The sequence below is a fragment of the Silene latifolia genome, chromosome 8 (assembly GCF_048544455.1).
Source record: "Silene latifolia isolate original U9 population chromosome 8, ASM4854445v1, whole genome shotgun sequence".
Lineage (NCBI taxonomy): Eukaryota > Viridiplantae > Streptophyta > Magnoliopsida > Caryophyllales > Caryophyllaceae > Silene > Silene latifolia.
The window spans coordinates 56795654-56817967 of record NC_133533.1 but is presented as its reverse complement, the minus strand read 5'-3'; the positions used below and the strand labels follow the sequence as shown (position 1 = coordinate 56817967).

The 22314-nt window shown below is 40.6% G+C and overlaps 1 pseudogene; it reads left to right on the top strand.

Moving 5' to 3' along the window:
* Positions 1–11173: 11173 nt before the first annotated feature.
* On the top strand, positions 11174–12918 carry LOC141595218 (uncharacterized; annotated as a pseudogene).
* Positions 12919–22314: the final 9396 nt, after the last annotated feature.

Genomic DNA, 22314 nt, shown 5'->3' with positions numbered 1-22314 from the left:
AGGAAGAAGCCCCCAGTAAAGAGGTATAAGATTAATATTTACAGCTGGGTGGGCTACTTTTAAGGATTGATGTTAATGGTTGAGATTGAAAGAGATATGCGGTTGTGTCCTTGTTGGGAGACTGCCTACGTATTCGCGTGTTTGCGAAATCAAACCAGATCGTAGTTCTGAGCCGGTTATTGAGGATTGAAAATTGGAAATGTTGTGAAAGGAGCATGCGGTTGTGCCCTTGTAATAGGACTGCCTACGTATTCGCGTGTTTGCGAAATCAAACCAGATCGTAGTTCTGAGCTGTGTGTGCAATGGGTTGCAAATTGAAGGTTTGAAAATTGAATGTGTGTGCGGGTGTGGTTGTGCCCTTGTAATAGGACTGCCTACGTATTCGCGTGTGTGCGAAATCAAACCAGATCGTAGTTCTGAACACGTGCCTAAGGGAGATGTTAGGACATTTAAGTGTGTGGGTCACGACGGTAAAAGCCGTTTGGTGACTCGAAAAATTGATTTGAGATAATTCCTCCTTGATCATGAATCGAAGGGGTGTAATTTTTGAAAATGTTCCTTATCATGTGAGCACACTAAAAAGTGGACCCTAAGGGTAGATTTGGTATGTTCCGTTCTCGGTAGCAAAGCATTCGAGGACTCCGTATCTGGGTCAGGGTGAAAATGGCTTCGACATTATGGAATGTGGAGCTTGGTAATAATGGTTCGTTTGACAGATAAAAATCTGGAGTTGAGCGTCACGACGAAAAATTCCGTTTGGTGACTCGAAGGTTGATTGGGGATAAATACCTCTTGATCATGAATCGAAGAGGTGTAATTTGTGAAAATGTTCCTTATCATTTGAGCACACTAAAAAGTGGACTCTAAGGGTAGATTGGGTATGTCCTATTCTCGATAGCAAAGCATTCGAGGACTCCGTGGGGATTATGGTGAAAAATGGCTTCAACATTAGGGAATGTGGAGCTTGGTAATAATGGGTTTGCTTAACAGATCAAAATCCGGAGCTAGAATTTTGTGGTGTTTAGGCCGAAGGGTAACGGCTTGTAGTGTGGTGCAGAATGGGGTCTCCGGCTTGATGTGGCCTGAGCACGAAATGGTTGGTAAATAACATGGGATCAGATTTCCATGTCTGGACCTTTAAGGTTAAGGTGTGATATTACGAGCTTGAGGGGGAATCCTCAGAAGCCTAGATAGGTCTCCCTGCAACAGTCTCTAGAAGGACTTAGGGGTGAAGCAGTTTTGGTTATGATCTTGAGAGGAATCCCCAGGATCCTAGATAGGTTTCCTTGTAGTAGTCTGCAGAAGGACTTAGGGGTGCTGGGCTTTGGACTTATTTGTCCTGGACTTGGTATTTTGGACTCATGGGTCCTGGGCTTTGGACTTGTTGGTCCTGGACTTGGTGTTTTGGATTCATGGGTCCTGGGGTTTAGACTTGTTGGTCCTGGACTTTATATGTTGGACTCATGCGTCCTGGGCTTTGAACTTGTTGGTCCTGGACTTTATATGTTGGACTCATGCGTCCTGGGCTTTGGACTTGTTGGTCCTGGACTTTATATGTTGGACTCATGCGTCCTGGGCTTTGGACTTGTTGGTCCGGGACTTTAGATGTTTGTGTCGGACTTGTTGGTCCGAAGTTTGAAAAGTGACGGTTTAATTTCGTTATTTGAAATTGTGGGAAAATAACGAATTTGAATTTCGCTATTTCATTTTTTTGAAAAGGATGGTTTTTAATTCCGTTGTTTGGAATTGTGAAAATAGTGAATTTGAATTTCACTATCTTGTTTTTGATTTGAAATTGACGGTTTTATTTCCGTCGTTTGAAATTTGTGAAAATACCGAATTTGAATTTCACTATTTTGTTTTTTTTTTTTTTGTGGTTTGAGAATGACGGTGTTTGATTCCGTCGTTTGAAATCCGTGAAAATAGCGATTTTGAATTTCACTATTTTGTGTTTGTGATTTGACTTTAGCCTTGGCTTTTGCTTTGGCTTTGAGCTTTGGCTTTGGGTGAATGGCTATTGGCCGAATGGCTTTTGGCTTGGGCCTTTGATTTTGGCCTTTCGCCCTGGGTATTGGTTTATTGGTTCTTTGCCGTCCTTCGTTCGAGGCAGGTAAAGGTGCAGACGGGGATGTACCCGTTGGTGAGAGGTTGATATTTGGTGATGGGATGTTTTTTGTGGGGAATGGGCTTGCCTTCCGTCATTGAACATGAACAAGGAGATGTCCTGGTTTGTTATCTGGGTTCGTCGTAGGATCCCTTTGATAGAAGATCGTTCTAAATTAGGTGCTAATGAAAGGTTTCTATTGCCAGACATGGAATAGGTAAAGAGAATGGACACGGAGTCTCAAGTCCTCTGCTTACTCGGTACGGAACGTCACTCGAGTGTACTCACATTGAATTGGAACATATTGTTCGTTTTAAATTAATTCTCAAATCCATTCTCGTTGTCAACGGGAAATGGTAAAGTGGAGAATATATGATAGATGGAAATCGTGCTTTTATTTAGATAAATAAGAGGTTAGCACAGACTCGATGGATACATCTGACTCATGGGGACAGCCCCCAGTTGTCACTTAGGAAGGAAAGACACTAGGATAGATATGAGAAAGCCTAAGACTCGGATTCAGACTCTGACTCGATCTCAGATACGGACTCCTAATCATCATGTTCCTCCTCGAAGGTCTCCTTCGCAGCATCCAGCGGCTTGATTGTCTGGTTTTGAGCATTGACCCACTTGAGCACTTCACACTCGTTGTTGGGGATGATATGAGGACAACAGTCCATGAGGCTTTTATCTCCTTGCAGAAAGAGATGTTCATTAGGGTTGTCTTCATCACTTGGTTGGCATAGGGATGAAGCTATCAGTTCATGATTGTCGATCATATTTTGAATAACATGTTTCAGTTTGAAGCATGTTTCAGTGTCATGACCATTTCCTTGATGATATTGGCAATAGGCATTGCCGTCCCAAAAACGGGATTTCTTGCATTCAGACGGGTCCGGAGTGGGCCCGATTGGTTGTAGCTTCCCTTCAGTTATGAGCTTTTGAAGAGCTTCGGCATAGGTTGTGTTGAGGTTGGTGAATGTCCTTTGAGAACGTTCAACCTTGCTGTTTGACTTGAGACATTCAGGAGGATTGTCCTGACTGAGAGGTGCAATTATGATTTTGCCAGCTTCAATCATATCTTGAATGTCATGCTTGAGTTTGAAACAGGTTTCGGTGTCATGGCCCTTGCCTTGATGGTATTGGCAATAGGCCTTTCCGTTCCATGAACGACCTCTTTTGTGTTCAGGTTTGTCCGGAGTCGGACCAATGGGTTGGAGCATTCCTTCTGAAGCAAGTATCTCCAGAGCAGTGCCATATGTTATTCCCAGGTCTGTGAATACCCTTTGATGTTTTCCCATGGTTCCCACATTGGTGTTTTTTGGGATGTTTTTGTGAGTTTTGTTTTTGTTTTTGTTTTTGTCAATCCTGGGCGGAAGCAGGATTGGGTTGTTGTCAGCGGGAAGTTTTGGGGATGTTGCTTGATATTTTGAATGGGATTTTGGTGAGGTGATTTCTTTGTTGGTGGGTTCGTGGAAGTGGGAACCATCGGATGACTCCTCATTTTCAACAGCTGTTGGTTGGTGAACCAAGGGTTGGTTTCCTTGATGGTCAGGTTCATTTTCTGTACTATCAAACCTCTTCTCCAAATTAGCTACCCGGGTGTTCAAGTCATCGATAGCAACTTGCAACTTTGAGAATATGTTGTTGATGGAGACAGAGAGCATCATTATACCGCTTTGTATTCCATCCTCATCAATTGCATGAATTTCCTCATCGTCAGGAGGACTGAGGTGAGAGCAGTCTAGGGAAGATTCCTGACTGTGTCCAACTGGGTTTTCTGGAGGGTTGATTTTGTTGTTTGCTGAGGGAGGTAATGGTAATTCTCCCTTTTCGATCATATCAAGGATGGCACTCTTTAGGGGGAGACACATTTCAGTATCGTGTCCATGACCCTGGTGATATTGACAAAACAGGTTTCTGTCCCATCTACGTCCTCGCTTGTTTGGAAGAGGGTCGGGTGTTGGACCAATTGGTTTGAGCTTTCCTAGGGAGGTTAGCCTTTCCAAGGCTGTGGCATAAGGGATACCCAAATCAGAGAAGGACCTATGAGGTCGTCTGGTTTTGGTTTTGTCGTTGGCAAGTAGCCGGCTTTCAAGGAGCTTAACCCTTTGCTTAATATCAGAAGAGAGAAAATTCTCAGTTGCCATTTTGTCCTCAACCCGGGAGAGACGAGTGCTCAAGTTTTCCACGGTAGCTAGGAGTCGAAGGACCATATTGTTGGTTTCCGCAGGAGTCATGGTGGATGCAGATGGATCAGCTTCTTGAGTTCCTGGTTGATGATCGATGGCACCCAAGGGATTCCTATTTGACATAATGATAGGCGTTATAACCTGTCTTGGTAAGAGATTGCACAAACAAGGCAAGTGCGACACATATGTACAAAAGGCAGTTTTGTCGTGAAGATGCGACAGTGTGACTAGGTTAGGAGTTCATTAAAGGTCGTGAATGACCTCTTGTGTTTGAACTCTTGGTGCATGACTTGAATTTAGACTCGAGTGTCGACTTTGGCATAGTGATGCCTAGACAGACGACTTATGACGAGATTTGGAGGTTTGTTGCTGGCGTGACGCCGTTGGACAAGACATGTACACAAACTTGACCTTTGACCCGTAATGTAGGGGAAATGCGGGTTTAAAACCCGACAGGTTTCGACTCTGCTAATGCCATTGGATATGTCTCGACAGCTAGACGACACGACCTAGACCAGAAGGTAGGTATTAACTTCGGCAGAGACTCGACGTTATCTAGAAGACTTGACTTGAAATCGACTAGACTCTAATCGACTCGAGGCTGAATCGGAAAGGTGGATTGAAATTTTCGAAAATAGAAATTTTCAAAAAGATTCATTTGTCGTTTTATGGACGGCTTCCGAAGAGTAGGGATCTCCGAAAGTCGATCAGTTAAAGAGTTGTCTTAAGTTTGTTTTCAAAAGACGGTTTGAGTTAAAATTGCGGCGGCTATGAAAACAAAGTGTTGTTTCCAAAGACGGTTTTTTAAAATTCCGAATCACGGATTAGAAAATCGAGAATCGAATAATTTGGAATCGTCATCACAATGGCCATGAAAACGGTTAAGTTTGTTTTCAAAGGATTTTAAAATTGGGTTGAAAATTTGAAAACGGTTAGATTAGTTTTCAAACAATTTGGAATCGGATTGAAATTTGAAAGCGGTTAAATTTGTTTTCAAAGATTTGATTTTGAATTGAAATTTGAAAACGGTCAAATTTGTTTTCAAATGATTTAAAATTGAATTGAAATTTGAAAACGGTTGAATTGGTTTTCAAAGATTTGATTTTGATTGAAATTTGAAAACGGTTAAATTTGTTTTCAAAGATTTGATGTTGAATTTGAAATTTGAAAACGGTTAAATTTGTTTTCAAAGATTTGAGTTTTGATTTGAAATCTGAAAACGGTTAAATTCGTTTTCAAAGATTTGAGTTTGAATTGAAATTTGAAAACGATTAAATTTGTTTTCAAAGAATTTGAAATAGATTTGAAATTTGAAAACAGTTAAATTAGTTTTCAAAGATTTGATTTTGAATTGAAATTTGAAAACGGTTAAATTAGTTTTCAAATATTTGAAATTGGAAATTGTGAGGATTGAATTCGTCATTACGACGGGTTAGAAAACCGTTTTAACCTTTGAAAGACGGTATGCAAATCGAAAATTGTGAGAATTGAAATCGTCATTACGACGGCTTAGAAAAGCCAAATTTGATTTCAAAGACGAGATTCGAAATCTGAAAAGTTGCACGGGTTGAAATCGTCATTACGACGGTTTGAAAAATGTTTTTGTTTAAAAATTGTTTTTGAATTTTGAAAATTCGAGGGTAGAATTCGTAATTACGACGGCGTAAAAGGGCGCTTTGAGAATGTAACGGTCGGCGACAGATCGAGGTTTGAAATGGCCATTATGACGACGTAAAAGGGTATTTTGAAATGGTTTGTGAAAACCAAGGTTTGAAATCGTCATTACAACTGTATGAAAAGGTGCATTTGGAATTGGTTATGAAAACCGGGTTTGAAAATTGTCATTACGACGGCATAAAAGATGGGCAACGGTCGGCGAAAGACCGAGGTTTGAAACAGCCATTATAACGGCGTGAAATGTGTTTTTGAAACGGTTGTAGAAAACCGGTTTTGAAAGTCGTCATTAGGACGACATTAAAAGGTTTGCAACGGTCGGCGAAGGACCGAGGTTTGAACGGCACGAAAAAGTGTTTTGAAACGGTTTTAAAAACCGGGTTTGAAAATCGTCATTACGACGGCCTAAAAAGGCGTGTTGAAATGGTTATAAAAAACCGGGTTTGAAAATCGTCATTACGATGACATAAAAAGGATTTGCGACGGTCGGCGAAAGACCGAGGTTTGAAACGGTTGTGAAAAACCGGGTTTTGAAAGTCGTCATCACGACTGCATAAAAAGGTTCCAACGGTCGGCGGAAGACCGAGGTTTGAAACGGCCATTATAACGGCGCAAAAGGGTGCTTTTGAAAGTTTGAAAATGACACGGAAGGACTTATGATCACATAACACATAAGCACGCACAGTTCATTATATTATGCATAATGCTGACACGGGTTTTGGCTTAAAGGGTGGGTTACACACCAAGCAATCAAACCCCGATTTTCGAGAGGGATACCAGTCCAAACAAAATGTGTAAGGAGGGTGCCCTAGCCTCGTGCTCGAGGGTGATGAAAGCTCTTTGACGAAACAGAAATGTGTAACGTCAATGGTATGGTTGACTCAATCGGCATTTGAAACGCGGGGATGAGAAAACTCACGCCGACGAGACAAGCCAATTGGTCGATAAATGTTAGGTTGTGGGACCGGACAAGGAACCCGACTTATTACCGTAATATCAATTAATGCACTTTAAACCACGACCTCGTTCGAGTTTCACCTCTAAGGATCACAAAGACACAAGTGTCCTAGTTTTCCCCAGTGGAGTCGCCAAAATGTGGACATGGGCCACGTCTCGGTCTGCGGATTTGGGCCGCAAGCCGATCCGCGGTCGCGGGCCACCTGCACGCCAGGCCAATTTGTGGACATGCAAAGGTCTCTTCGAAAGCCACGCTCGGCGGCGTAAAGATGCTTTCGACCGGATCGCTTTAGATCGGTCGGTTTCTTCTCGGTAAAGGTCTCGAAACGATTAGAGATGTTCGGAGTCGCCACCAAGCATTTGTGGGATGCTTGGAACCCGTTCGAATCCACTTTATACCTAGGTCAACCAAGGCAAAAAGCGGTGTTTGACATAGGTACTAAAGATAAGGAATCGTCCCCCTTTTAGCATTCTATGCCTAAAATGACTCTCGTGCGCCCTGGATAAGGCCATCCACTATCCAAAGGTTCTGAGTAAGGGGTGAGGGTACATATTGAGAAGCCCTTTAATCGGACACCCAATCCCGCCCGCGTTAGCGGCCTCTACTGATCGATCGTGGTTGTTTAAGTGCAAGAGTTGATAAAACGGTGTAAATGCATGAATGCACATCCAAAAGTTTAACCTAACATGTGAGCTTTCTAAGTCGGTTTGTTAATCCAAATATCAAGCATAAGATGTCAAGTTGGATTTAGATTGATTTGCATGTGAGAGCGGAAATTAAACATCCATTTACCAAATTTGGGTTATGATGCTTAACACGATCCATTTATTGAAAAAGGGTGTCAAATGACAAAGTGTAAAAACCGTAAGCTTGTCAATCTGATCCGTCATGTATTCGGATTAACCGTAATCGGGATCGTCCTAGACAAGTGCTAAAAACGAGGCAGAACGGTGCCAGGCAGCCCTGTTAAGGCGCGAGCCTATTGGCGATGTAAGGGGCTCTGCCCAGGTTTTGAAATATGAAAGCAGAGGGCCTCTTGGGGCGCGAGCCATGAGGCGAACCAAGGGGCGTCTCCTGGTTGTTAAAAAGGTCGTTTGAAACTGTTTTTTGTGATTAATGATTTGCAAGCATGATTTGCATGACTCGGAATAATTACTATTATATTAATAATATTCGTTGTCGGATTTGCATTTTTGAAAAGTATAGTTTACAAATAGAAATGTAAAATGTTTGATTTGAACTAAATATGTTAAGTTCATTTCTTTGTAATTAGTCAAGTTAATCATCGTACTCGGATTAAACCGACATGGTATAAAGAACCAAGGATGATTATGAATTATGACTAATATATTTACAAATGTAAACAAATGAGAAAAATGGTAAATAAAATAAAAGGGTGTTAAAATACCCATTAAGATGTAATCAACCAATAATATCATCGGGTCACGGAATAAACCGTCATGGTATAAGGAACCAAGGATGATTTTTGTAATGGTCAAAATATGTTTATCATGAAAATGAATTAAAACATTTGAAATGGTAAAAACCGATTACAAATAAGGAAATGAATTAAAGGGGAAAGACGAGAACAATCACGGTTGAGTTCTGACCTGGGCACCCCATTGAGGCGCGAGCCTGTGTGCACCATAAGGGGCTTCTGCCTCAGGCCAAAACTCAGTTTTGGCTCGTCTAACCCATGTTTTGGATCGTATTATGCATTGTTCATGCTTATAGACTCATAAAAACAGTAAAGACATGAAATAAATGAGATGTTTACACCCTCAAACTTACGTGTATTGATGTTTGCGAAGTAGACGACTTTAGAGACGGTTTTCTCGTTGTGACTAATCGCGATCAAAGAAGTTTAAAAAGAGTGCCTTAAAAAAGGATTTGGTATTGAAAATATGTTAATTAAAACATGTTGATTGATTAGTTAAGTTGGTCGAATGGGTCGGTCGAATGCACGGCGACGGTACCAAACATATGTGTAAGGCTTGTGTTTACGATCGGTAGGTCGTAAACACGTGTCGATTTTGTGACTTAGGAAGTCGAGTATAGAAGTTTAAGGGAGAGGTAAAGGGGCGGACGCTCGAGTGAAGATTATGGTATGTGATGGTGGGTATTTATAGAGAAATGTGGGATGGTAGGTCGGTCGATTTTGCTTGGAGGCTAAGGAGACACCTCATTGAGGCGCGAGCCACCCCGTGACTCAATGGGGTGTGCTGTCCCTTTCGCAAATTTGGATTTTGCATTTGTTCTAACCAATGTTTTGTTGGTTGTGATTTGTGGTCTTTGAGGTTTTCTTAGCCGTGTAAGCTTCCTCTTAGGTGATATTTGGGGTACGTATTTTGTGTCTTTGACTCGGGTTTGACCCGTGTGAGTCGGGATTTGAATTTCGAGTCGGTTTTTGGCTCGGCATCAGTTTTGACTCTAATTAGAGTCATTTTAATGGAAATGACATGATGAAGACATTCATGGCATTATTTTTGACATTCGAGATTTGAGTTGACTCGGGTTGACATAGGTTGACTCGAGTTGCGGGTTTCTGAGTCGGTTTTGGGTTCGAAGGCGGTTTTAACTCTAAATAGTGTTATTTTAATGCAAATGAAGTTAGAAAACTTTTGAAATTATTTTTCATATCCGAGTAGTGCATTAAAACGTCTCATGTATAGCCAATCTACGCACGCATATCAAAAACACGTTATAGTCCGATCATCATCGGGTGGTTTTTGGAAGGTGCAGATACTGGGTATCTACACATACAGGGGCACTCGATCGAGTAACTGCCACACTCGATCGAGTTGACGTTACTCGATCAAGTTCATCAGCTACTCGATCGAGTACGTCGAGATCAGAATGCAATTTTAATTCACCCCTGCAGATACTCGATCGAGTGAGGGGCACTCGATCGAGTAGCCACAGGTCTAAATCCTCCCCACGATCACTTGCAATACCAAAGAAATATATATATATATATATATATATATATATATATATATATATATATATATATATATATATATATAGGGTCGGGTCAGTGCGAACTAAAGTACGGTACGAACCGTACGAACTACTTGTAGGAGGCTGTGTTTTATTATCCACTCAAAAAGCCCAACCTCATATAACTCACATACGACCGAAAATTCATAACCCAATGTTATTTTCAACAAGCATACCACCAACCATTACCTTCACCACCACCAACAAACGCCATCATATCGGCCTTCTTCCTTCTCTTCCTCTTCTCACCCTCGATCCGCCGCCGCCGTCGATGACAAGCACCATGACGCCGACACTAGATCGACGCATCTCCGGCGAACGCGGTGGTGCTGGGCTCGTAAGCACGGCGGATTCTGGTCAGTACGGTGGTGATGTTAACCTGAGATACACATGTCGTCCTCCGCCGTAACCGCACCGCTCTATTCTGTCGAATCAAAGAGACGAATCAAAGAGAAGATTTTACTCTCAGATTCATGCTCTTCGATTATCAATCAATCAAACATTTGCAAACCCGATTTCAGATTATTATCATTATATTCGATTCACTAATGCGCCGAAAAATCTAGGTTTTTTCGATTCTAGGGTTTGATTCTTCGCTGCACCAGCTCAGGTTATTTCCGTGATTCAATTTCCATTGGTTTTCATTGTAATGTAGTTGTTTATTTAGTTAGTGTGATTTTGTTTGAAATGTTGATTTTAGTTGTTTAATTTGGTTGTCATTGTGCTGGGTTTACAATTGTGGAGTTTGTGGAATTTATATGCTTGATTAATTCACGTTTGAAAATTTGGGTCATTATATACCCCTCATTTCAACTTTGGTTGACATATATTAAAGACTATTAGCTCAATTGTGAGAGCGATGTACAAATTTTGTACAAAGGTATGGGTCCGAGTCCCATATAGCCTAGTTAACTAAAGAATTGGTGACTAATACATGTCAAAACACAAGCAATGTAGTAGTATAAAGGATGAGCCAAATCTACTCGACGGTGCGCAACTAAGGATGCGAAGACCATAATCAGCTTTAAGCAATGACGTGCATGAGCCAATATCATGCATTGTATGCAGTGTGCAAAGGTTCTTAAGTTTATGTCTTTACCTTGATAGATACACTCATTTACCTTGCTAGATACACTCTTTTACCTTGTTAGATACACATCTCCGCTTAGTCAAATATACTTCTTTAGATTGCTAGATACATGTTTTTACCTTGCTAGATACACTCTTTTATCTTGTTAGATACACATGTCGCCAAGTCAGGTACACTTCTCTAGATTGCTAGATACATGTCTTTACCTTGCTAGATACACTCTTTTGTGTCAATATTTTTGAAACAGCTCCAGTTACTGTCTTGGGGAAATTCTTTGAAGTTGTAATAAAACTTCCTCTAGTGAACAGGTCTGCATTCTCTACTGGAAAATTTGTGTCATTATTTTATACGCGACTGCTGCTGTTGCTGTGGCATCTGTTACTGATCTACCAATTAAGTTTACAAAATCAGTGTCAAATGACCCTTGTAGTACTTCTTCAGCAAGTTTAGATTCCCTGTCAAATTCCGAACTTTTATGGGTATCTCACATTTCAGTCTCCAAGCTAGCAAGTTTCTCTTTTGTCAACAAAATTCAGGTCCCGCTACCTAATATTAAAATCAACCCTTTGCCAATAACAAATTGTAGTAGAACCTTCGACGGGAATTCTGTCACATCATCTCCCCTTTTGGTTAGTCTATACCAGTCAGCTGAGCAAACCAGGGCATCCAGATCAAAACCGTGTTCTGACGCTGACACTAGTAAAGGTGTCCCGTCTGAGGACTTGTACAGGTGACATTTGCCTGACCTGGCGGCTGTCGAGGGTGCCTCAGGTTGTTCATCTGAAAAGTCGAAGACAGTAGTGGTTTTGCTGGGATGGTTAGGAGCAAAACAGAAGCACTTGAAACGATATGCAGAATGGTATACTTCAAGGGGCTTCCATGCTATTACGTTTACTTTCCCGATGTCTGAGGTTCTTAGTTACCAGGTTGGTGGGAAATCAGAGCAGGATGTCGAGTTACTTGTAAACCATCTCGCTGACTGGTTGGAGGAGGAGCATGGCAAGAACCTTGTTTTTCACACCTTCAGCAATACCGGTTGGCTAACGTGAGTGTCAGGTTGTACCCTTTAAACAACTCCCGTCTTTATCTCTTTGTTTTTTTTGTATTGACTTTGTGCATGCCTTGTACAGATATGGGGTTATGTTGGAGAAGTTTCAAAAACAGGATTCTTCTTTGTTAGGCAGAATTAAAGGCTGCATTGTTGATTCAGCTCCTGTTGCGGCCCCTGATCCTCAGGTGATTATATTCTCAATGCTCTAGTGAGATTCTGTTTTTCTTGATCTTATAGTTCAGAAACGTGTGAAGTCGATTGGTAAATTGGTAATTTGTAATAAAAAATCTACTCAAGTAGCTGAAGCCTGAAGCAATGATTTTTGGAATTTAGAACATTTGATTTATTGGAATATAATGCAGGTATGGGCGTCGGGTTTCTCTGCAGCTTTTCTTAAAAAGCAAAGCATAGCAACCAAGGGGTCATCGACATTACATGATTCAGCAGACGAGGAACATGTTACTAGAAAAACTGCTAGAGAGCCAAAACCTGCGATGACTGAACAGCTTTACTTACTGTCTTGGGGGAATTCTTTGAAGTTGTACTAAAACTTCCTCCAGTGAACAGGTCTGCATTCTCTACTGGAAAATTTGTGTCATTATTTTGTAATATCATACCACTTGTACACTCTTTTACCTTCTTTACCTTGCTAGATACACTCTTTTACCTTGTTAGATACACATCTCCGCCAAGCAGATAGACTTCTTTAGATTGCTAGATACACAAGTTAGTACTTCCATATACACATGATATAACTACTAGATACACATGTATAGTCTTCATATACATGTGGGAATCAGGTTTGTACATGCTTTCACTTGCAAAAATCATGATTTATTTATTGGTGTATTATTCCCGCTTAAAGCATACTGATATCGACTCTTGATATGTCCCTGTGAGCACGGATGACGACTCCCAATGGTCGATTTATGACTCAGGAGAAGATTTGCTTATCCATGAGTGATTGTGAGTCTCAGAGCTTCTTCTGTGTTCTATTTATTTTAGTAAGCGCGTCATTTTTGTTCGTTATAGCTCTGTTTGACAATTGTTGCTAATGTTTTCTTTCCTGAAGTTCATCCGGAGAGTTGGAATCCAATGTGGTCCGTGTCAAGGTAAGTTGGGCGTAATTGATGCAAAGATTTCCTAATCTATTCGCAGACTCGCAGCTTGTTTCCCAGTTGTCTATGAAATATTGTACTGACTACTTTCTAATCTAATACAACATTCTTCTTGGGCTACTTTCATTCATGGTTAGTTCATGCTTGCCACTGAGTGCTTTTCTACGATGCTTATGACATATTCCCGTAGAGGGTTTCCTTTAGCTCGAATCATTTTGAAGCTTTGTGATGGGAATTTTTTAAACATGTGTTTGGCTCACAAGTAAAAAATACAGAACAAACACCAACAGTTCGTTATTTTAAAGGCTGATAAATAGTTTAAGCTGACAGAAATATGGCGTACATGCCTTTTAAATTGCAGGTTGAAGACATCCCTACAACAGGAAGCGTCAAAACTACCGATGAAGAGAAACAGCGTTTAGCAAAGGCTTCTCTTGCTTTCAATTGTGAAAGGTAATATTTTTCTGTGTATGAGTGGTCTCAGCCTCACTTGCCGGACCAACTCATTATATTCCTCATATAGTTATAGAATTAATTAAATGGTCAGAGAAGTTTTTCGTTTCACTTATCCTTACCGACACTTTTTCCTGTTAGCCCAACATTCAAGATTCTGTTTCCGAGTATGTGGAGAAGTTTAAACAAAGAGCTTGCTGAACAGCTCGATCGGCCAGCCTCTCTGCAAAGACTGACAAGAAGACACTTCCGTGTCCATTTCTGATGGATTTGATAACAACAGGAATGAGGAAGAAGATGTCGCATATGCAAAACCAGAGGTCCGAGAAGAAATGACCGAGGCGTTTGGTACCACCGGTCCAACCTCGATGTTCTTGCTGGTGTTTTTAGTATTTGGTGTCGGATACCGTGTATTAATTAGCAGTGGATCTAATGGTGTCGGATATTCGGATTGCAGCAGCGCAGTTCATTCTCCAAGTTCACTCTGTAAATACGGAGTATTATATTTACACAAATCAAGTTGACCATTTTCAACCTCTAGATTTAGCTTAGATTTGCGTAATTCACTACTATTTCCGCTGTCTTGATTCGTCACGGCTCGTGCACCCTCAACACTTGCTGTATGCTTATATAGTTATATGTAAATGCCAGGCCACCGCATTAAAATAATTTCAATTAAGAGCTTATCCCAAATTTCTTATCGTTAATCTTTTTATGTAAGATCGAATAAAGTCACTGGTTGAGACAACGGGGTAAAAGAGTGTGTCTAGCTTGTTAGATACACATCTCCGCCAAGCAGATAGCTTTCGAGAGATGTGTATCTAGAAAGGTAAAAGAGTGTGTCTAGCTTATTTGAGATGTGTATCTAACGAGGTAACTGAGTGTATCTAGTAAGGTGAAAGAGTGTATCTAATAAGGTGAAAGAGTGTATCTAGGAAGGTAAAAGAGTGTATCTACCTTGTAAAAGATGTGTATTTAGTAAGGTAGATGTATGTATCTAGCAATGTAAAGGGGTGTATCTAGCTTCCAAGATAAATGTCGGCTAACGATTGTATTTATTAACTTAAAATAGTGTATCTAGTAACTTAAAAATTATTGAATATGTAAAATTAATCAATCAAGATCGTTTCTATAATGAAAATTGCTTCCTCTATGCTGTGCATTTTAAGTAACAAAAAAAATGTCGTACAAATATCATATAATTGTATTATACATACAAGCGGATATACAACGGTTGCCTTTTAAAATGAGGGCACGCATACACAAGGTATTACTACTGGATACGTATCTAGTAGTTATGCGAGGTGTATGTAGTAGTTATATGAGGTGTATCTACAACGGTATTTTGTTTATCCACTGCCGCCACCACCACCAACACTGCCACAACCATCACCACCATCATAGTCACCCCACCACCACCACCAAACACATCCACTGTCGTCGCCACCACCAACACACCTGAACTAATTGCACAACCAAGTCCCGTCACTGCTATCTACTGGTGACATAACCACCATACACCACCTCAGTCTGTGGCGGGGGCATCACCGGGCAGCCTAGACAGAGCCGACGACATCATCTATGACCACCATACACCACAATAAACACTTTAAATGTCACTATTAGGTTATCCGATCCACCGGAAACCACCAAAAGTCGGACAACCATCTCCGACTACAACCAAACAAATTCGAAATTTATTTTCTTTTTCTTACCTTTTTCTTCGTCCCTCGACTATGACGCCGCCGTGACCCTATTCCGTGGAGAAACACCGCACGACCATCGTGGTTCCGGACCAAAAACTCAGATCTAAAAGTAGTAGCTGTAGTGGAGGAGGGGACTGAGATCCGTCGATAAGTTGGTGAGTCGTGCGTGAGTGAGATCAGCGGTTGTGCAATTAGTTCAGATTTGTCGGCGGCGGAGATGCGACGGACTCAGGCGTGATGATTAGTGAAGGTGCAGGGAAAGTAGCTGGTGAGTGAAGGTTGAGATTGTGTGGGAAGGTAAAAGGTACGGAGTAGTTGGGGAGTGAAGGTTGGGATTGTTTGGTTTTTAAGTTAGTTCGTAAGTTCGCACCGAACTTTAGGTTCGCACGAGATCCTATTTCTATATATATATATATATATATATATATATATATATATATATATATATATATATATATATATATATATATATATATATATATATTAAAAAAACCTTCACCTGCAGACACAAGCTCATACCAAACCATTCCCGCACCCCCTTTCACATTATCCCTATCATTAAGTTATTCCCCACATTTAATACTTTGTATCATCCTCACCCACCAACCACCACCACCCTTCGCCGGCGGCCTCACCGTTGATTGCTCTGTTGGCGTTTCGTCGGAACTACTTTTGTCTACCCAATCTGCCTCTATTTCTCCGTTTGTCCTCTCATTCACCGACGATCAAATCGTGGGTTTTCCGGCGAAGCCAACTTTGGCCTGTGATCGATTCTTAATAATCTGACATCTTTGGTGCGGTTGATTTTTAGGTATTTTACCTTGAATTTTGTGGATCTAACATTTAAATCTGAAATGAGAACAACAAATTAAAAACAATAGTGAGCTGAAATTATTCGACAACGGCGTAAGGTGGTGGTTCGGTTGCGTGCGGCGTCGAGTTGTGCAAGATAAGATAAGAAAGAGGAGGTCGGATAAGTGCTGAGGCAGTTTCAGGGTGTGATGTGGCTTTACTGTAGCTGTGGTTGTCGGATAGTCGGAGACCGCCGCCGATAACTTATGGCTTTGTGGCTGTGTATGCAGATGCGAACAATGGTGATGAAGGGGCGGTGTTGTATCAGCCACCTGAATTTGATTAGAATTTTCTGGGTAGTGATTAAAATTAGTCGCCATTATGTCGATATCTGCAATTGATTGAATTGGGCTATTAATAACTTGATCGTCAAATTCCCAAGTCGTACTAAAGTACATACATTTAGCTTGCTAGATACACTCGTTTTAGTGAAGAATACTTGTTTTGTCATGTTGTCGGATGAAAAGATCAAGAACAAGTTGGAATTTCTGATGAATGAGTTACGATTAGAGCCAGCTTACTTGATATCCCATTCTGCTTTGTTAACTTGCAGCCTAGAGAAGAGTCTAATGCCTAGACACAAAGTTTTGCAAATTTTAAAAGATAAAACAGTTAATCGCAAAGACTTCCTCTTTCTATAGCGCTATTTGCATGTCGGAGTCACGCTTCATGAACTTGTTTGTGCTACCATTTAAGGAAGTCCATGAGGTTTATGCCAAGCACGCAGGTTGTAGTCTAGAGATGTTGACGCTAAAAACAGTAGAGAAATTTGCCTAGTTACTATTGAACCAACTGCCGGATCCCTTGAGGCAGGCATTGGGGTATTGTTATTAATCTTGTTATTTTATTATTGAAGCAATCTGTTCTTTTTAGTGATGCAGCCCTAGGAAGAGGAGTATACTACATCAATTGTTTTAATCTCATTTATCTTTGTATTTCCATATTTGCCGCTGATAAAAACTCAAAACAATTATTTATCCTTTTGTCCTTTTAGAATGGTATATTATACTATTCTTTGATATGTATTGTGAAGGAATAAAGCACCTGACCCCGACCCTAGATACACTCATTTCAATTACTAGATACATTCATTTAGCTTGCTAGATACACTCGTTTAAATTACTAGAAACATACTTTAGCTAGCTAGATACACTTATTTAAATTACAAGATACAATCTTTTACCTTACTAGATAAAAAAAGTGTAAATGTATAGGAAAAACGTTTATTCAAGTTATTGTAAAAAAAATGTATCTAAACTACATATTAATGTATCTAGCATCGTAATGTATGTCGTATTAGTTTTGTTTTTGATCAACGTCATTATTTTATTCTTTCTTAAATGAAAGAGTATATATTAAAGTGAAAGTGAAATTAGTTACTTTTATTTTATTTTCCAAAATATATATACCCTCTAACGAGAGTATATTATACTCCTACTTATAAAATAGGATAAGAACAACGTAAAGGTAACGTTTTGAAGGATCCAAAACACAATTCTTAGCCGACCTTGACCTTGCAAGGTAGATGCAGTTCTTTATCTTACTAGATACATACCTTTACCTTGCTAGATACACATCTTTGACAAGGTAGATACACTTGTTTACCTTCCTAGATACACTCTTTTACCTTTCTAGATACACATCTCTGGCAAGCTAGATACACACCTTTAAATTGTTAGATACATTTCTTCACCTTACTAAATACACACCTTTAGATTGTTAGATACATGTATTTACCTTGCTAGATACACACTTGTGTCAAACTAGATACACTCTTTTAAATTGCTACATACAAGTCTTTACCTTGATAGATACACTCTTTTAAATACATGTCTTTACCTTGCTAGATACGTAAAATAGTAGTCTACATACGTAAAATATTACATGAAAAACCAGTTTAAGTAATTTCAACAACTAACTTATACAGAGTACGTCATTTACAGGCACTTTAATTGGTGTATTACCTTATGTTTGTGCATATCTAGTTACCATCTCATCCAATCTTAACCTAATTATAGTAATTTGAGGACACTCAATTTTGCATTTTATCGAAGATTATTTTCAATTCTGTCATCAAACAAAATCGAAATGATACGACTTGCCTTAATCTGACCAATACTTTAATGTATCTAATCACACAGTCACCACAACTGCCCACCCCCGACCACCAAAACTGCCCACCCCCGACTACCACCACTTACCCCTAAATTGAACCCGAAAAATGAAATACCCCTGCATCTATGCTCATAATCGAGCCATTAATGTCACCGTCAACTACAACACGCACTCATTGCGACACCGGTACTAACCCCGGAAAATCCATCGTCGAGCGTTAATACAACCACCAAGGAGAAAAAAAGGGATTTTTAAATGGCTCGGAAGTGGTGGCGATCAGATCTGGGTCACCAGAGGCGGGTGTGGTGGTGGTCTGCATCGCCGGCGATATAGATGATGGCAATGAGATGTGAAGGTGGAAGAAGGTAGGAGTAATAATTCAATCGACTATTGTGGTTGTCGACGCCGTCGTCACTATGCTTGACCGCGGGTGGTTGCTTGTAGTCTTAGTGCCGACAAAGAAAGGGCACAGAACCAAAAGATGTGAATCCGTAACAGTTGAGTGGGAAGGGGGGATAAGGAGGAGGAGAGAGAGTGTGGTTATGGCATGTGTGTCGGGGTGAGAGAGGAAGAGGATATGAATAATTGAATGTCAGCGCGTGTTTTATTTATTTGGGTTAGTTCGTACGGTTCGCACCGTACTTTAGTTCGCACCTGACCCCGACCCTATATATATACATATATATATATGTATATATATATATATATATATATGTATATATATATATATGTATATATATATATGTATATATATATATGTATATATATGTATATATAAGTCGAAATGTCAATTCCGACATCAATCACCTGCATAGCAAGTCCTAAAAACAACCAAAATACGGCCTTATGGCCAAAATACAACCCAAAGTCCAACGAAAGTACTAACAACCAAGTACCAACAAACAACAAACCATCAAACCGAGTACTAAATATGACAAATCCATAGGAACGAGTATATATAAAACAAGACCAAAGAAACAAACATCACTCCATGGCCTGCTCCTCCATCTCCTCATCACCACCACTGCCTCCGAACGTGCCCGCTCCAGTTGTACCCTCACCCGCAATGCCACTAATGCCGGAATCTGCTTCTACTCGCCATGGTGCCAAGCATCCGTAGGGGTAACTCGTAGGCTCTCCCCAAGTAGACCGCTCCACGCTAAAGGAATGAAAGACCCTGCTGTCATCTCCAACACCTCTCCACCTCACCGGTTGAGCCGCATCGGTTCCGATGCCCTAAATATAAGCCATCTCATGGAGGTTCCGCAGTGTCAAAGTGGCAGACACTCTCTCCGTGAGCTCACTTACTCTCATCTCAGGGCTGAAGAAGAAAGGATAGCTGGGAAACTGATGTTGTGGAGGCACATGCTGCTCTGGCTGGGTCTCAGTCATCCTCTCCCTCACCCGTTGCGATCCTCTCCCCACTCTAGGCTGTCTATCCTCGGGTCTAGCCTGATCCCTCTTTATCGGCCCAGGCATCACCTCCAAAATATCGGCATCAATGAGGTAAAACTGCCGAGCAGGGGCCTCCTCCTCATCATCAGAATCTGCTGCCACCACTACCGACGGTAAAGGCTCGGTCATGGGAAGGTGCTCGGGGGCAGGTATCTTCATCCAACTCATCCCCCAAACTCTTCAGGCTAACCCACCACCCTCCAAAGTCCTCAACCATTTCTGGTCGAGAGAGTACTCACGGTCCAAGGTAGGCACCGACGGGGTCAAAGGTATATAGGCCGAGGAGGCCTCAAAGGTGGTCAACCGCTCCGCCAACCGTGTGGCAATGTCACCACAACTCAAGAAACGGGTGTCAGATGAGGCCATCAAAGTTAGGCTAGCACGTACTATGGCCGAGTCACTGAAAGAGACTCTCGGGGCTCGGGTGGGGTTAAGGTAGGCAGCAAGCAACATCACCTCATGTGAGTTAAGCTTACTCACATCTCTCCGGTCAAAGTAAACAAGTCAAGGCACGAAGAAAGATCTTCAAAGTGATGTGTTGCACATCATTGATCAACATGTTGCTAGAGGTGGGGGCGGGCTTGCCGGTAAAGCAAGGCAAGAAACTACTGGCTCCACACTCAGTTGGGATGTCCCTAAGAGCTCCCTTCTCCGGTCGGGCAAGGCCAAGGTAGGTGACAAACATATCCATGGTTAAAAGGAAACTAGTGTTCATGAGACGGAATTGGACGGTCTTTTCCGCCGCATCATAAAGAAAAGAACTCATGAACTCCAAAGTCAAGAAAGCATAAGAATGTTTCTTAAGACGGTACAGACCGGTCAAATCCAAAGTCTCAAAGATGTGTCTCACATCCGTCTCCACCCCTAGGTCCGTTAAGAGTGTGGCGTCGATACAACGGGTAGGTTTCAAATGACGTCTCTGTAACTCGACGAAAGCATCTCTTTGCTTGAAATCGGCAAAGACGATGGTAGGGTACTCAGGCACAGATGGGACCGTAGGTTCCCCACTTCCTTCACCAACCTCAGGCTCAGTAGCCCTCCCCTTCTTACTCTGATGGGTACCAACTGTAGGTCTCGACATCTGTTTTCAGCACACATTTTAAGCACACAAACAAACACTTACTTGAATGTACATAAACTTTCATGCATAGTTATAGAAAAAGAACAACTATATACACACTTTCACCAAACAATCCAAAAAGATTCAAGTATACAACTTTCAAATCCCTATCAGACGGTCTTTACAGCTATCAAAATTATGAGAAGTATGACATCAATTAACACATCAACTTAACAACTTTAAAGTAATAAACTTTCAAACTAGCTTTCCAAATAAGTAACCATCAAAAGAATTGGGATGATTTTCAATTTGGGGCACTTTTAAGACGGAGTTTTAAGACAAAATTTCGAGCAAAACCTATAAAAATCAACACTAAACATGATACCCATAACATACATTACTTAATTTCCCCCCTTTCATATGCAAAAGTCAAACAAAATTCAATTTGAATCCCCAAACCCTAGAAATTTCGTTCCATTCAAACCCCCATATTGATTCAATTTTTCTATTTCTAGCATCAATAATCAACAAATTAAAGCAATTACTTCATGTTACAATAATTATAAGCAAGAATACATGTCTACAAATCGAATTTTCAGAAAAACACCAACACTTTACATGTTTCTAATTGATTAAAACATAGAAAAGGATTAACATTCTTACCTTGAATGATTAGCAAGTGAAAAGGACGAATTAAACAAGAAGAATACCATGGAATCAACACAAAATAACCAAGTTCTTGAGAGAAAAAGAGAGAGTAGAGGAAATTAAGGTTTTATGAATGAAAGAGTAAAGAAGAAAAGGAATTGGGAAAGGTATAAGAATCCCGTATAAACCCGTGTACTGTTCACTTACTCGATCGAGTAAGTAAGGCACTCGATCGAGTGGCCTCTACTCGATCGGGTTGGAGCTACTCGATCGAGTTTTCGCTGGACTTCCATCTTTTTCGATCTTATGACTCCTCAACTAGATCGAATGAGGTCTACTCAGTGGAGTAGGCACTCGTACTCGGTCGAGCAAGGTTAGAAACAAGGTCAAAAGTTACGAGTTTAGTTAACGATTCCTGCAAAACAACAACTCGTGTCGATTCCAAAGTGTATTTGGAGATCGTCACAAATTATTTCATTCAATCACGACACATTATCACTACTCATTCGTAACATAACTATTTCACTTGAACACTATACACATCATTCCATCCTATGACAATCATTACGCAAAACGATTCGCTATACTATCAACTTATACACATATACAATCAACACATTACCTCACAATTGCTTACGCATTTGAAAATTCAACTATCCAACTTATGCATACACTACTCTAACCATCCATTTAACAATAAACCATCCTATATTACTCAAATTTGCTGAAATTCCAATCATGCCACAACAATTTATTAACCAAATATCCGACCCAATTATGCCATCTTACAAAGGTACTTAATAAATTCATCCATCGCAAATCCAATTACTACTTGACC